General features: G+C 42.8%; 1 protein-coding gene across 7 annotated transcripts in view; it reads left to right on the top strand.

Annotated features, from left to right (window-relative positions):
• MEIS1 (Meis homeobox 1) overlaps nt 1-15501 on the top strand; it is a 110683-nt gene that overhangs the window by 29671 nt on the left and 65511 nt on the right. The window lies entirely within an intron of this gene.

Here is a 15501-nt window from a genome sequence, read left to right as displayed (position 1 = left end):
GACCAACTGCAGTGGATTTAGTGTTAATTTAATGTAATTAAAATTTAAAAAGGATCCTTAATCTGAATATAAAAGAAAGTGCTTTGTTGAAGTTGACTCTGAACTCACAATAGGTATATACTTTTAAATCTGGTTTTATGATCATGTTTCATTCAAGTGCTGTTAGACAACAAAGGAATTGTGTTTCCAAAAAAAGGTTGAACAGTACTGATTAGCATTGCAAAGTCTGCATTTAACAAGATTAGTTTTTAAACTAAACAGTATATTTTAATTTTTTATACGCATGGACCTAATGTACATGGTGAATAACATCTCTTTTATAGGATTTTAAGTATTTGTGACACTTTATTGTTTAAAGAAAAGTTGCTGACTTCATCGCAAGTATAGCCTAGTAAAAATGGGGCCTGGAATAGTAAACTGTTGCAGAGCTGAGGCAGAAACTGGTAACCTTCTGACCTCTGACTTTTACTGGAAAATGATATCCAACATAAATTCAGGGGGCCTTTTTTCTTTCAAGTATGTATACGTATATATTCTAGTGGTGCTGTTCACAATGCTATAGTTGAAGTGGTGTCAACATGTTCGTTAGAGCCCCTTGCTTTTGGAGCAAACTTTAAATCCACGGGTTTTTTAAGGGTGAAAAAGCTGCTGCAGAAACAGGCTTTGAACTAAAACACGGTGTTTGGAGGATTTTTTTGTGCTCGGATAGGGCTGTTCTCTTACTAGGTGGATGTGCGCGTGTTCATGTGTATATGTGCGTGGACAAAACATCTGCGGGGAGGCTTGCCAGCATGCTCCTAAACCTCTTCGGCCCTTTGGAAATCGAGCTACTCACTTCCTGGTATACTTTTTAAGATTTTCGGTCTTCATTTTCTCCTCAATGTGGCATTTTATTAGTCTGGAGTGCCAGTTGTATCTGATGTTTTATCATCGCCATCCTGGTCAGCTCCTAGCAAGGTGCATGCTAATCTCAGTCAGAAAGGGTTTTCTAAAGTGCCTTTAGAGCTTGAGTCCTATTGAATATCCGCAGAAAGACTTGTCAGGGATGCTTTAGCTAGTTCTGAAACTTTTACCCAAATGCCAGAGTAAGGTTTATTGAGGCTGGAATTGCTGCCAGCACTTGATAGATGCGTTTCGTGAAGAAGGCTCATTGCATTAAAACTTTAGGAAAGAGTAGAAAAAAAAAAAAAAGGGAATTTGCTAACTGGAGCTCTCAGGCCAAGTCTGGGAAAGAAGTTTTGGAAAGGAGACCCTGTCCAGGGGGTCTCTGTTATTGAGGCTTGCCTTCAGGCCACTTGCCACCTATGGAAATGGCCTTTTTTTGAGGAACGGGGATGTGGGAAGGGCAGCGGTGGTCTCTCTGAGCCTTGTTTTATGTCTCGTTTGCTTGAAGCTCTCTGAAGGCTGAGGTTATAGGGGAATCTCATTTGTTTAAGCACAGCCACGCCTACATATACACCTCCTGTAAAAAAACAAACACGTGGTTTTAGCCTTCCCACATGGGGAAGAAGTAAAAAACCGTGATCCTGAATGACCAAAAGGGAAGAGAAGAAAAAGATAGCAAATACCCTGCCTCTCCTCAACTACATTTAAGTTCAAAATGTCATGATTTGGAGGCTTTTCTTCTACGGCTTTATGAGTGGCAACACTGTGGTCAAACTTCGGTGTTCACCTCTGCTGGATGCTTTTCTTGGCAGCAGAAGCAGCCAGCATGGCAGTGCCGCAGCAGCCGGGTGCCGCAGAGGGGTGGCAGCGAAAGGCTGGGGACCCACACATTCATACTTGTGAGCACAGGAGTTAACTCGAGAAGCATGCATTGCATGACATATATTCAGTATATTATGGGCTTCCCTATTTTTAGGAGTTTGTAAAAGTTCCTTTTGGTTCCATCTGTCAAGAGCACATTTGCCATTTAAAAAAAAACCCAAATCTAATCGCCAGAAATATAACCCTCTAAAACTGTCTATTTTTAGGTTGTTCCCACAACCTACTTCCCCTTTTGAGGTAGGTAAAAGCACCTTCTGGGTTGGGTTTCCAACCTGGCTGAAGGTATCACAAGGATGTGAGTGCAAGCTTTGCATTTTCAGAGAGGCACACAGACTGGAAAGATTAAGCCCCTTAGTAAGAGTTTTCTTTTCTCCCTTAGTCTTTAACCCAGACTATGTTAAGGTCTATTTTTGGGCTTTTTGGAAATTTTTCTTCTTTACAGGATTCATCACTGCTTTTAATCCTCACAAAGTGCATTTTTAACCTGTTTATGTCCCTCTGCACAACACACATCAAATTACTACCTTTGAAAACAGGAGAGAGATGCTCCTTCCTGTAAACATTTTTAAGTCTTTTTTAACATGTAAATTTATTTCCTTAGTAAATAGTAATGACTCCCAGCTGCTTTGATCTATTGTAGAAATCCATATTTAACTGCTAGGGAGCTGTTCTGGGGTCTCATGCCACTGAACAGCAGGATATGTTATCGCATAGCACGTTGACGCAACCTCTTATAAAGGCCTGGTATTGTGTCATCGTAAGGGATAGTTATAGTACAGGAATGCAGAATAATATTATGAAAAAGTTTCACGGGCTGTTTTCCCATTGCTCTGAACTTATCGTGAAGGACCATTGGAGGTCTGTCTCCAAATGGTGCGAAGAGATCAGAATTTACACAGTGGAGAAATAACTTGCTAAATTCTATTAAAAAAAAAAAGAGAAGCAAGTTCTTAGGTACGGGCAGGTGACGCTGAGCTCACAGCAAAGCTATTTTGTCTTACTGCATATTCTAACTTTAAGATTCCTGTCTGGGGTATTAACAGATCTATTTTGTTTGTTTTTCAAATAGTCAGGCCAGGAGGATGCTGAACAAAGGCTTGGTACAATCACTTTTAATCTAGAGTGGGGCTCTTTAATTCCCATGTTTAGCTCTCCTACATGGCTTAGAAGAAAACAAAAAATAATCCATCAGTGTCTCCTAGTTGTGCATATTGTTTCTTGCCCCCTTTTTTTTGGTGCAAGCCTCAGCCTGGGTTCAAAACATTTTTTTAACCTCCAAATAATTGTTGCTCTTTCAAGCTGGGAGTAGAAAGCGGTGATATTTCTTTATAAAAATGTATCAGTGGCTGCAACGGGGTTTTTTCAGGCTTTTGTAGGAGTTCAGGCAACCTATAGGCAAAAAGGCAATTGCATTTATTATTGCCGGGAATCTCAAGGCAGTTGTTTGGAGGCTGCGAAGGCAGGCGGCAGAGCCGGACAGAGGGGGAGAGAAGGGCCACATTATGTTCCAGTTGACTGAGCAAGGATTTATATACCAGCTCACCTTTTTTTTTTTTTTTTTTTTAAACATGGGAGAAGAAAAGTAATAAGAGCAGGGAGGCAAGGCATTTGAAGCGGTCAGATGGCCGATGACTAATGGGATAGGTGAGCAGAAGCCCGCGGATTGGGTGTCTTAATGAGCACATTTCGCACCGAGTTTGGGCTGCAGTTCCCCTTCACCTTTGCCCTTTATTGACCGAACTGACACTTCATTTTTCACATACTTCCAATTATGGCTGAGCTTAAGTGTTGCCCTGCCTCCTTTCTTTCTTGCCTATGGATGGCTTGAGAGTGGCTGAGGCCACAGAAGATATTTTAATTTGAAAAACTACCATAGCAAGGCAGGTTTAGCGTGTAACCTGAAACTGCTGTCACTTTGCAGTTTCTCGGAGGAAAACAAAAGTTTTAATGTTTCTTGTTTAGCGCTTCCCCCCCTTCTCCGTGGTGAGGTGGGGGATTGCTCTTGGGGGTGGTTGGGTTGGCGAGGGATGTTTTCCTTGCGGTAAATCCTTTTCGGCAGTACAGGTGCTGTGGGTGAGAGTCACCCAAGTAAAGAGGTAAACCCAAGTAAAAAGCGGTGCCATGCTTGAACGATGGCTCCTTGTTCCCTCTCAATGCGGCATCTTCTCAAGAGGCTTCTTGTGGTGTGATGCCCTGTGATGTACATCACCTAACGCTCTCCTAATGGAAAAACAAAGCATAATTGTGCCAGAACTTCTCAAGCCTTAGACCAGTGTGGATTTGTTGTTTTGGAAATATTTAATGTGTGAATGCAGATTTGAGTGTGGCCTGGCTATAAGGCTTTGAGAAGTAGCTGAAGATGATGCTGGGAGAGGTGGGTATGATGAAGGGATGGAGAAATCTCCAGTCTACAGCTGCCTCTTTGCTATACGGGGAGAACCGTGGTGTATGTCCCACAGCCCAAAACTGTGTGCATTTCCACGTTGGCTTTTACATGTAGAATCCTTCCAAGGCGGAAACATCTGTTTGCTTTTGCAGGGCTTTGGGGGTTTCGGAGCATGCAGTTTTCCTACCGAATGTGAATTCTGTTGGAAAGAGTTGGAATAAGATGCACTTGCATGGGGTGGATGGGTTTAAGAACAAAATAGCTGCTGTTAGACCTTAACTTCCCAGCAGCGCTGCTGGATTTTGCAGCGCTGCTGGATTTTCCAGCGTGGCTGGATTTTGCAGCGTGGCTTTTCGTACCGGCTCTGTCACGTGAAGTTTGGGTGAGTAATGAGCAGGCACATCACCTGTGTGCCGGTGGTGATTGCTTTGCATTTAAATATGTGGAGAGTGTATTGACAATTATTTACATCCAAACAGAGGCCCCTTAACCACAGAAGTATTTATCTCAAAAAAAAAAAAAAAATTGTATGAAGTATTACCTACTTTATTATGTAGCCCTCTGGCATAGTAATGGCATGGCATATTTTCACTATAATATGGTAATAAAAGAATATGTAAAAGGCAGACAAAGGTTCTGTCTTTTCACTAAGGTGACCCCTGTTACCAAGTAACTGCTTTACTTATGAGCTTATTAAAAACTCAAAAAAAATGAGCTTTTCATACTTCACAGGCATTGATGTGAAAATGAGCTGTCCTGCGAGTAGTTTTCTTGATCATTTTTAGAACAATTGATTAGCCAAAGAGCCACTGTCATTAGTTGACATTGACTGATAGCAATTTGTCACAAGCTCCGAAGGTCAGCCAGGCAGTGGAAGCTTCGGCTTGTCTTTGATTGACCTTTTCTGATGCCATTATCATGCGATCGGTTGGACTGGATGTGACCCTCGATTGGAAGAGACAGGGCATTAGTCAACAGGGGCTGCTCCTGGTATTTTTTCTGGCGCTTTATGTATTGTGAATCTTGAATTAAGCATAATAGGCTTGTTTGGAAATGGACCGGTATCAGTTTTCTTGTCGAGGCTTTGCCATCCCCTTTTCTTTCCTTGCTTTTCCATCAAGTGGGCAGCGCTCGGTTTGCTTTAAATCAGTGTGAGCACCTGTGCTCACTCTTTGACGTGAGATACAGGATTTAAAACAACCCCATATTTATTTGAAACTCTTCGTGTAGGTGCATATTCTTCAGCAGTACCAGCATTAATTATTTTTATCTCCTCAGAATCATGTTTTATTTTTTAACAGTGATTGAGTAGTTGAAGATTATGCTCATAACAACATGATGTCAATTTATCATTCTGCTCTAAAGCCGGAGGGCGTGAAACTGTTTTTTTCGTCCTTCTGGTTTGGTGGTTTTTTTTTTTTTTTTGGTCTCATCAGTCTGATTCAGCTGTTAAAGTTAGATTTCGGCAGCGTTAAGCCTCCATGTCTCAGCTAGGCAGGGTTACGCTTCCAGTATGGTGCATGGGAGAGTGTCCTCACTTGGTAGCGGGTGTCTGTCATGATTCAAGCATCAATCTATTCCCGGTGTCAGGATTTATTTTAATCGTTCGCATTAGCTCCCAACGTCTGTTATTACCAGGCGTTTTTCCTTTCGATTTGGCAAAGCTAACTTAAATACTTATAAATGTTGCTTGTTTTGCCTAAATTGTGGGTAACACACTTGTAAACGAATTCTTTTCCTTGTAAAAAACCTTCCTTCCTCCCATTTGCCATTTAGGGGAAACTTGAATTTCTCTGTCTAAGTATCAACTTGTTTTTCAGATCAGCCCCCAGAGATAATAAGCAGTTCAAAACCAGCACAACCATTTCAGCATGGTTTAATGCAACTTTCAGTCTTTGCTCAGGAAAGGCTTCCAGCCAGGAGGGGAGCAGAGAGGTGATCACGTCAGTAGGCAGATCCTTCAGGCTGAAGCTATTGCCATCGTTGGCAGAGCGAAAGAAGGGAAAAAGACTTTGGGAACTGTTTACCTTTAAAGTGGCTATGGAAATACAAATATTCCTGACTTCTCGGCCTGCCTGTAATCAAGCAGCAAAATTCATGTGCTGGAGTCCTTTTTTTTTTTCTTTCTTTTTCTTGGCAAGTTTTTCTAAACTTAGAAATGTCTAGCCCATTAAACATCTGTGTGGCTGTGCGCAAGTCTGTGTATACATAGACGTGTATGTAAGAACGTGGCCCTGACCCTGAACTGACCGTCCCATCAGCAGTGCAGGGCTTTTGCAGGCCCCAAAGTGTGTCTGCATAGCCCCGGGTATGTTACTGAGGACAAGGTCTTGAATGTGCCGAGCAGGGAACAGCGGTGAAAAATACTACGTTGCTAAATCACATCTCGGGCCGTTACCTAAAAACTCAAGTATAGTCAGGTAGGACTGAAGGGCATGTTTCTTTCCTCCTTGGATGGGGCAGAGAGAGGTTTGGCTGCAAGTAGTTGTAGAAATAGATTTGAAGTTTTTGATGTCCAAGATACCCTTTTTTAGCAGTACCTGAGTCTTGTGTTTTGAAGATCACTGCTATGATTTGATTTAGAAAAATTGTTCCTTTATTCTGGTGGGGTTTTTTTTCCCCTACACAACCTGGCCGTGCTCCTTTAGGTTGTGGTGGCTCATCAAAGCCAATGAGCTTCCCGTATGGCCCATATGCTTTCCATCTTGAAGGCACCAGCACTATCCCCATTTGCCTCTCCAGGTCTTGGTGGCTTCAGCTGAGTCTTTTGCTGTCTGATGCAGGCAGAGTGTGACTTCAGGTGTGCATCACTGACCTCTTTAAATAGGAGGTTAAAAAAGCAAATTCATGTTCCTGAGGTGGTCTCCGCTTTTGAGAAACATTTTATCGCAATGAGTATAAACCTGTAAACACACAGTGTTTCTGGATTAGTGGTGCAACAGGGTGTGCCATCAGGCTGCTTGGCGTAAACCATTTTCCTATCTCTCACGTGAAATGCTGGGAGGGGAAAAGAAAAGATGACTAAGGTTGGAAGAGAAGTCTTTAAAATAATGAATTATGTATGGAGAAAGTGGGTGCTCGTCCCGTAATGCAAGAACTAAGGGTGGGTGTTCATGGCACAGGAGCTTTTCAGAGTGTTAGCAGGTTTAAAACAAACAAAAATGTTTCACGTGTTGGGTTAAATTTATTGCTACAGTGTGCTGTGGAGGTCAGCAGGGGACAAAAAGAGATTAGACCAATTTCTGGAAAAATAGGTCCTTCTGTAGCTATTAAAAACGCTGGTCCAGATGCAGCCGCTGGCTCAGGAAGCTGCCCAAGTGCTGATAGTCAGAGCTGTGGCACAGCTGCTTCTGTGTACCCCCCTGTATCTATACGGGTTTCCTAAACACCCGTTATTGCTCCTGGGAGAGATCGACATGAGATTGAGCTACTTGGACTGATCTCCTCTAGTTTTTATGTTAAAATAATTTTTAAAAATTCAGTTCAGGAAATAAGATACTGGATTTTTTCATTTATCCTTCTTCTGATGGCTGTTGCTAATGCTGGCATGCTTTTGTTGGGAAGAAAGTAAGACATAGTTTGTATTTTCTCGCCCTTATTACCCTGGTGGTGGGAATGGTTTGACGCTATTCATTCAAATTTGACAGGTGATTGCTTCTGTAAATGAATGCACTCAAATCATAATTGTTGCAACAGAATTGTTTGATTACCTGGCGGTAGCCTCTTTCTCTCTGATAGCTTTTGGATCACCTGTTTGCTGAGAGCATTTGACAGTCCTCATGTTTATTACCCAATTGAATGTCAGTAGCAATTGCAGCTAAAGATAAACGAAAATGCAAGTACTTGTTGACCTTGACTTTTTTCCACAAGATATTGGACTTGATGGCTCTATTGCTGTTGAACTGATAAGAGTTATAAACAGTAGTTGAAGGAAAATGTTTTATTCCCAGAGGAAAATACAGCGCTTCTGTGGGAAATGGCATCTGACTAGCACTCTTTGCCAAATTTGCTTGGTTCACCTTCATTTAGGCTGTGGGAAAATAAAATACAAATTTCCCCTTTTATGACTTTAATATCTCTGCAAACATGAATTCCTGCGCTCTTTGTGAAGTTTTGTTGGCAGACTGCGCCAATAACATACAGTGAGCGCGAGACCTCGCCATGTTTTACGATGTGCTATAATGAGGATTCTCAATTCTTCCTCATTTTCGGGCTGATTTGATAATTACAGGGAGGGAGCAGAGCTTTCTTCTCCTATTCCATGGGAAGCTTAATATGTCTATAACCAGCAAAGACTGGGAAATGCGTTGCTGCGGGTGTGTGTTGCCGGAGTGGGGCTGTGCTGGTGGGAGAGCAGCCTGGGGACAATGGCAAAGTTATTGCAGGGATGGGGGGATGATACTTTCACAGGTCACGTTTGTGCCTGCTTTTTGGGGCAGGGTCTCAGGTGGGTTCCCTTGCAGTTTTTTGGGAGGAGGGGGCCAGTTTGGTGTCGCCTTGTCCCAGCTGCATTTGGGGGACAGGAGGGATGAGCCTCCTGCCCCAGCAGATCTTGCTGCTATAAGCCCCCCTTATATATATAGATATCTATATTTTATATTTTTTATATATATATATATATATTTCTTCTTCATTTCTAATCCTGCTCCAATATGAAACCTGAAAGGAAGATTTCAGTGGAGACAGGAACAGGCAATAGGCTTTGAGATCTTCTGGGATGAAAGTCATTGTATAAACATAATGCGTAAAGAGCACAAAAGACGATGGAATTATATTGTTTAAAACCTAAGTCCTTCTTGTCTCGACAACTGCTCTGATAAACTCTCTACAATATTGTAGGAGCTTGTTAAAGCACTGAAATGCAGGATTAAGCAGTGCTGTAACAGTTAGCAGAGTCAGACTAGTAATCTTATTGCATTGTATTTTTTTTTTAGGTAAGATTAAGCTGGCATTACATTATATGTTTGTGGGTGAGGGGGCGTTCTTCAAGAGATTAATTAATAGGATCAACACTGTAAGATGCTGACATCATTTTTTCTAAGCACATTGATGCACACGGGGTTTTTTTTTGTTTTTTTTTTAAATTCATGAATGAGACGGGGACCTTCTCTGGGCGATCAGGGCAGCCCCTGCGGCTTTTGGCGGCAGCGGAGCCACCTGTCACCGTGTAATTCATCGGGGACTGCTTCTTGCTGGCCTGGTGACCCACTACTCAGTGCCATGCAAAATACCAGAGAGATAGACCCAATGTCTCTTCTCCCCTAGCTGGTGTGGGATCGCAGGGCTGTGACTAAGCAAATGCCTGACGGTGCTCTGGTGGCTCTTTGAACAAGGGTGTCTTTGGTAAAACCTTCTATCTCTCTGGCTTGTCTCTTTAGCCATTATGCCTCCTTCATGTAGCCTTTTTATCTTGGGTTTGGCATACTTCAACTTTTGCTGGTAGGGCTTGGGAGGTGGGAAAGGACACGGGAGAGCCTGGCTGGGCCTGTGACATGCCGTGGGAGCAGTGTCACATCAAGGCAAGCCCTCTGCCACCCTCTGGCACTCTGTGGCTTGGGAACTTCCTCATCACCAGGTGGTATCTCTGGTGTCTAATAGCCACAGATGACAGATAGATAGATAGATAGATTTTTATTTTTTAAAGAATTTTTTTCCTCATGAGCATTGAAAATCTCAATCACAGTTTGCAGGCAGTTTTTTGTGGTTGCTCTTTGCAGAAGCATAATGTGGAGGTGTCAGAAAGAAGAAACATCATAAAAATAAATAAAAATATAGTGGGGGCAGCCTTTTCAAGTACTTGTCCTTTAGTCCTTTGTTTTTCTGTGACTGATCCTGTGCCATAGGAGAGCGATGGCTCTTGCAACTCTGATACCGTCTGTTGTCTCAGGGCTGTAAATTCATCTTTTGCAGAAGGGCAGGAGAAGACCTACTAGGAGGCACCACTTATGACCTCAGAAAGAAGCTAAAGGTGGTGGACATAACCTAACTGATTCTTAAATCTTCCCCCAGCTCTCTGAATAACAGTTAGTGTCACATGGATGCATGCTAAAAATATTCTGGAGTCTGTAGCGTCCCGATGGACTTCAGAAGAAGGCATATCTTAGCTCTGTCTGGTCAGCAAGTGAAGGTCATGGAAGCAAGGCTTGCAGGGTGGAGAACCTTTTGTTGCTCTCGTTGCCGTGCCAAGAGGATCTCCTCCCTCCCCAGCACAGACAGCACTGAAGGAGAAACCCCACTGTGGTGCTCCTGCCTGGGGCTCTGGGTTACAGCACATGCACTTCTGCATCAGCTGCCTTCGTAAAGCAGGGGAAGGAGATAATGTGGTCAGTGTTAGCTGAACTGCTTGAAGTAAAGTGTCACAGTTTAAAACTGTGTTTCTTTCAGGGCACTGTAATGTCAGAGTGTAGCAGCCTCTTCCTAAAGAGTATGGGATAAGATGCAGGCAAATTGCAGGGGGTGGAAAAGATGCAACAAAGTGGGGTTAAAACATTATGCTCATGCCTCCTTCCTTCACCACTTAGTAAAGCATCTCCTATTTATCCTCTCCTGTCCCTGGCTGTGGCAGTGAGGATGCCCTAGGAGAGGCTTTGGCACAGGATTCTGGCCATTTTCTTTTTTTCTGTATCTATCTGGAGTAACTCATTCAAATTTTGCCAGAGACTGGCTGTGTAAAAGAAGGAATAGTGGTAATATTAATTCAGTATAACTATCAGTCAGACTTGGTGCCGTGTTGTAGTTTTGTGATGGGCTGTAGGTAAAGCAGGAGGCTGTTTTGTCAGTTGGTGAGCAGACTGAGCCACAAAATCTTTGAATGTCAGTGTATAAATATTTATAGTTTGTGTGTGTGTTTGTTCATATATAGGCTTGGATGTGACTACCTCCCACTATTACACATTTATTCTGTGAACCTGGCCAGAAAGGTAGTAAAACAACCACCCTTGCAAAGTACAGGGCTTTTTCGGGATCTTTTGTATTTCCTTTAGAAAGAGCGTTGTGCTAAGTTCCTTGGTGTTATAGCTACCAGAAACAAATTAGCAAGCGGTGCTAACATTAGTGTCTCACCACATATTTAATTCAGCTAAAAAACCCCTGAGGTGGCCATAATTTACCAAGTTGAACAGCAGACTGGCGAGTAGAGAGGGCTGACATAGCCACATCGTCAGGAAATCTGAAGTTGGTGACTTGGTTGAATGGAATCCCAATAAAGTAACCAGCTAACAGTCTGCAGGAATTCAGGCTGCAGCAGGAGGAGCATGTTAGTCATGACACGGGTGTATCTGCTCTTCACCATGATTAATTATATTGTATCACTGAAAAGCAGGGTATGCACAGTTATGCAATTTTGCAGCATGGCTTTCCATATATAATGTTTTAATAAAAATTAGAAATACCTCCTACAGTCGAATTGAAATTTTGTGTGTTACTAATACACAAATTTTATTTACTGTTGCAGTTGGTGTAGGTGAAATGACAGTATTAAACTTAAAAGTGCCTCTGAAGTTGATAAATGCCAACTTGATACTAAACATATTAATACTCAGTTAAAATTAGCAATCAATTTACTTGAATAATGGAGGTTAGCCAGGGATGGATCTGAAGTTGTATTAGGTATATCGTACTGGTCTGAATAAATCATACACTGTTGCAAAAGCATTGTGCTAATTTTAGCTTACAAAGAGGATGAAGATAAACTGCCTGCTGCTAGTTTGCCATATGCTGTCCTGGTGATAATATTCAAGTAGAAAATATTCTGCAGAGAGTCTTACTGTTTCAGTAAAAGAAAGTGGAAAAGAGTTGAGCAAATTTCTGCTCCGTAAATGTATACAAAATAATGAAATAAAACAAATCTCAAATGCTGGTAGATGAGATCTGTGAAATTTGTTTTGGTTTTATTGGCTTTCATGGGAGTCAGCTATTTGTTTTAGTATATCTTTGATCCAATTGTATCCATTTCTCGCATGTAAATCTTGAAATCAATCTAAATAAAAATTGATCTTTCTTCTCGTAAGCAAAAATATAGTCTGTGTTGCTCCTAACTAGTTAAGCCTCCCATCCTTCAAGTTTAGTACAGGAATAAAGTCTCTGCTGAGCTGATTTTTCAGGAGTTTCTCCTTTTGCTTTGTTAATTTAAAAACACAAAACATGTTCCAGTTGCCATACGGGGAGGATTTTGCTTTTGTAGCTGCACTGAGGAGCATTTGCCTTCTCCATCTGCACCTGCGGCCAGGAGAGGGGTGCATGAGGAGGGGGTGCCCAGGACTCCCGGGCTGTGGAGGGCTGGGGGGAAGCTTTGCATTAGCAAGTGGTGAAAAGCTTGACCTTCAAGTGACCCGGGTCAAGCAAACCCCCCGCTGAAGTGTCCCATTTGGACATGGATACCTGTGGGGTGAGGGAGGAGATAAAGGAAGGGGGAGGAAGATAAAATAATCCCATTGACCTGGGAACTTCTCAGCTATTACAAGCGAGGGAATGGCAGGAATAATAAAAAAGTGGCAATATTTGCCTGCCTCCCCGCCCCCCCCCCCCCCCCCCCCCCCCCCCCCCCAGTATCTGTGTAATGTCATTTCCAAAGGGCTGGAACAGATAATAGCAAATGTGCTTTCAAGTATCGGATCAATCTCTTGAAGTGATGGGGAAGGCTGGATGGTCTGATCTGGCGGGTGCTGGAGAGTGCAATACAATCCCCATTGCAGCAGAGAGAATTGTATAAATGGACAAAGATCCACTGATTACATCTTTTGCTAAAGTGTTAAGTAAAAGATCTGGCTATAAGAGATGGCTGGTCTACTATTGTCTGGTCTTCTGACTTGTTTTTATAGGGGTTTTCACAGGAACAAATACCAATTACCAGAATAAAAGCAAACGGTATGGCTGGTCTGTATCGTAGTAGGACATATGCTCTTGAGTCAGCGTGGGCAGGAAGTTTGGCAGGTCTGTCCCCTACCATTGCCATTGCATCTTTATCTCTTTGGTTCATTGTTTGCCACTGAGTGCTTGAAATTCCAGTTTCCAAGTAAAAGCTTCCTGTTTCTTGCATTTACATTCACTTTGGTAAGACATAAATTTAGCTATCTATCAAGAAGGGCTTTTTGTTTTCTCAAGTAAGGCAAAATAGGAAGAAGAAATTAATTCTGATTTGACGATAAGAGGTAGAATTTTGCCTTTTCCCAGATTCTCAGTGGCAGGAAGCATGAGGTTGTATGCTCATGATAAGGTGATGGATGGGAGTTAAATTCAGCCTTTCCATCCTGAGTAATTTTAGAAGGCGCCCTGAAGTCCAGATCTTGTTTAGAAACAGAGATGGGCATATTCAACCTTCGTTAGCCATAGTTTCCTTGCGATAGCCTCGCTGCTTGTAAGTTTTTACTGTTCTGTGCAGTATTCAAAGCTAATAATGCACATGTTCTTGTAGTCATCTCAATCCTGAATTTCCCTCCGGAGAGTTTCTGTTTCTCTCCATTGACTGTGGAGGGACTCGAGGAGGACTAATTGCCTTGCTCAGACACTTAGCTTGGCAGTCTGACTTAAATGCTTAGAGTAAGGAAGGATGAATCTGTGCTAAAACTTGTCATTTCTTTAGGAAGGAAATGTTTGCTCAGTGTGGAGAAGCAGAATAAAGAGTTTTGTACCACTGAAGATTAGAGGAGTGGGAGTGGGCTCAGGTGTGTGTGTGTGTGTGTTTTCTGCAGCTCCTGAGCACGCTGGCCTGAGCATCTCATAACACTTGTTGTCTTTGTTGACCTGTATTGGTAACCTGAAGTGTTAAAAGATCTTGGCATTCATAAAATTATTAATATACTGGGGGGGGGGGGGGGGGAAGGAATGGGACAGTGGCTGTATTCCCATGCCTAGCTCTCGGAGGCCAGGTTTCAGGCTTTCTCTGCCATCAGAAGGTTGCTTGCTTTGTCTGTGTGTGTGTGGTTTTGGTACAAGGTTTTCACATGACTCTGGGAGCTGGGGACTTAAATATAAAACCTGATGGATGGGGCTTGTGACACTTGGTACCAACACTTTGCTCAACTTCCAACTAAACAGCATTGAGGCCTTTCATGAGATGAAAGGGTCTGTGAGCGAAACCTTGAAACGAAACCTGTTGCTGAGTTGATGTGGTAGGAATGGCCATACTCAAAACAACTCAGGGCTTTTTGCTTTGTTGTGCTGTTTGGGCGTGGGTTCCTTTGGCTGCTGGCACTGCAGCTGTTGGGACTTCTCTCCGTGCACCTTCCTTGCCTGCTTTTAGATGTAAAACCAAAATTAAACCTACTTCCACTCCAAACTAACAAGGTGCACATTCAGTCCATTTAAGTGTGCTAATATGCATTCAAAAAGGCTCATTTGTCTGCTTTGTTTTGTAGTCATATTTGTAGCAATCCTCACTACAGGATGAGGTGGAGGAGTTTTTTAATAGTTTCTGTGCAAAATATAGAACTCTTATTTTCATATTGAAAACAAGCAAGTCCACTTGGATGCTGTCCTGAAAAATATCTCCAGATTGTGCACCATGACCCAACTGTGCTTCAGGACTGCTTCCTTGGGAAACTGTGACTGCAAAGGCTGGGAATGGTGCTGGGTTTCAAGTGCTGGAGGTTTGCAGGGGTAGAGGCAGAGCAGGTTACTGGCAGTGGCAGTGCGGGCTTTCATTCAGCACCTTGTCAGCATGCCTTATCTGGGATCTTGAGGGATGGCTCTCCAGGGTAAATCCGAGGAAGGGAACTGAGTGAGGTGCTTCCAGGGATGTCCCAGCAGAGGCTTCCTTGTGAGCTGTTCTGCTTGCCCGGCAGGAGCCATAACCTGCACAGATCCATGCAGTGCCTCGGAAAGTTGGGCTTTCCGGCATGTTTGTTGACTGCTTTGAGACTTCGACCTCCTTATTTGCAACTTGTGTCACCTTTAAGCTGACATGTATAGCACCCACCATCCTGAGCCTCTCCTTGCATGTTCTTGCATGAGGTTCATGTGCAACTCACAGGTGCAGAAAGCCTTCTGGGCTGGTGAGAGGTGAGCATAAGGGAGAGCCTCCCCATGGTCTTACAGGCAAGAGCATATTGCCCTCTCCAGGTCCATTTTTCCTTCTTTAGGTCACTGCTGAGATCATATTCATTGCAAATATGGTGGTTATGTCAAAGTCTTTTCCACAGAAACTGTTAAGTAAAGTATAGGTAAGAATGCTTTTTAGCTGAACTTTGAATTTCAACTGGCAATTATAGAGGAAAATCTCTGTCTTCCCTTCTCATCTGCCTAAACCATGAATTGCAGGTGAAGCTGGTCAGTCAGTTAGTATAAATGACAAAACTCAAAGTTGCTTTGCATAGAAAATAGCAGCATGATTAGCAATGGTTCAGAGGCTG

Source organism: Accipiter gentilis, chromosome 5, assembly GCF_929443795.1.
Source record: "Accipiter gentilis chromosome 5, bAccGen1.1, whole genome shotgun sequence".
NCBI lineage: Eukaryota > Metazoa > Chordata > Aves > Accipitriformes > Accipitridae > Astur > Astur gentilis.
This window is presented reverse-complemented; position numbering and strand designations above follow the sequence as displayed.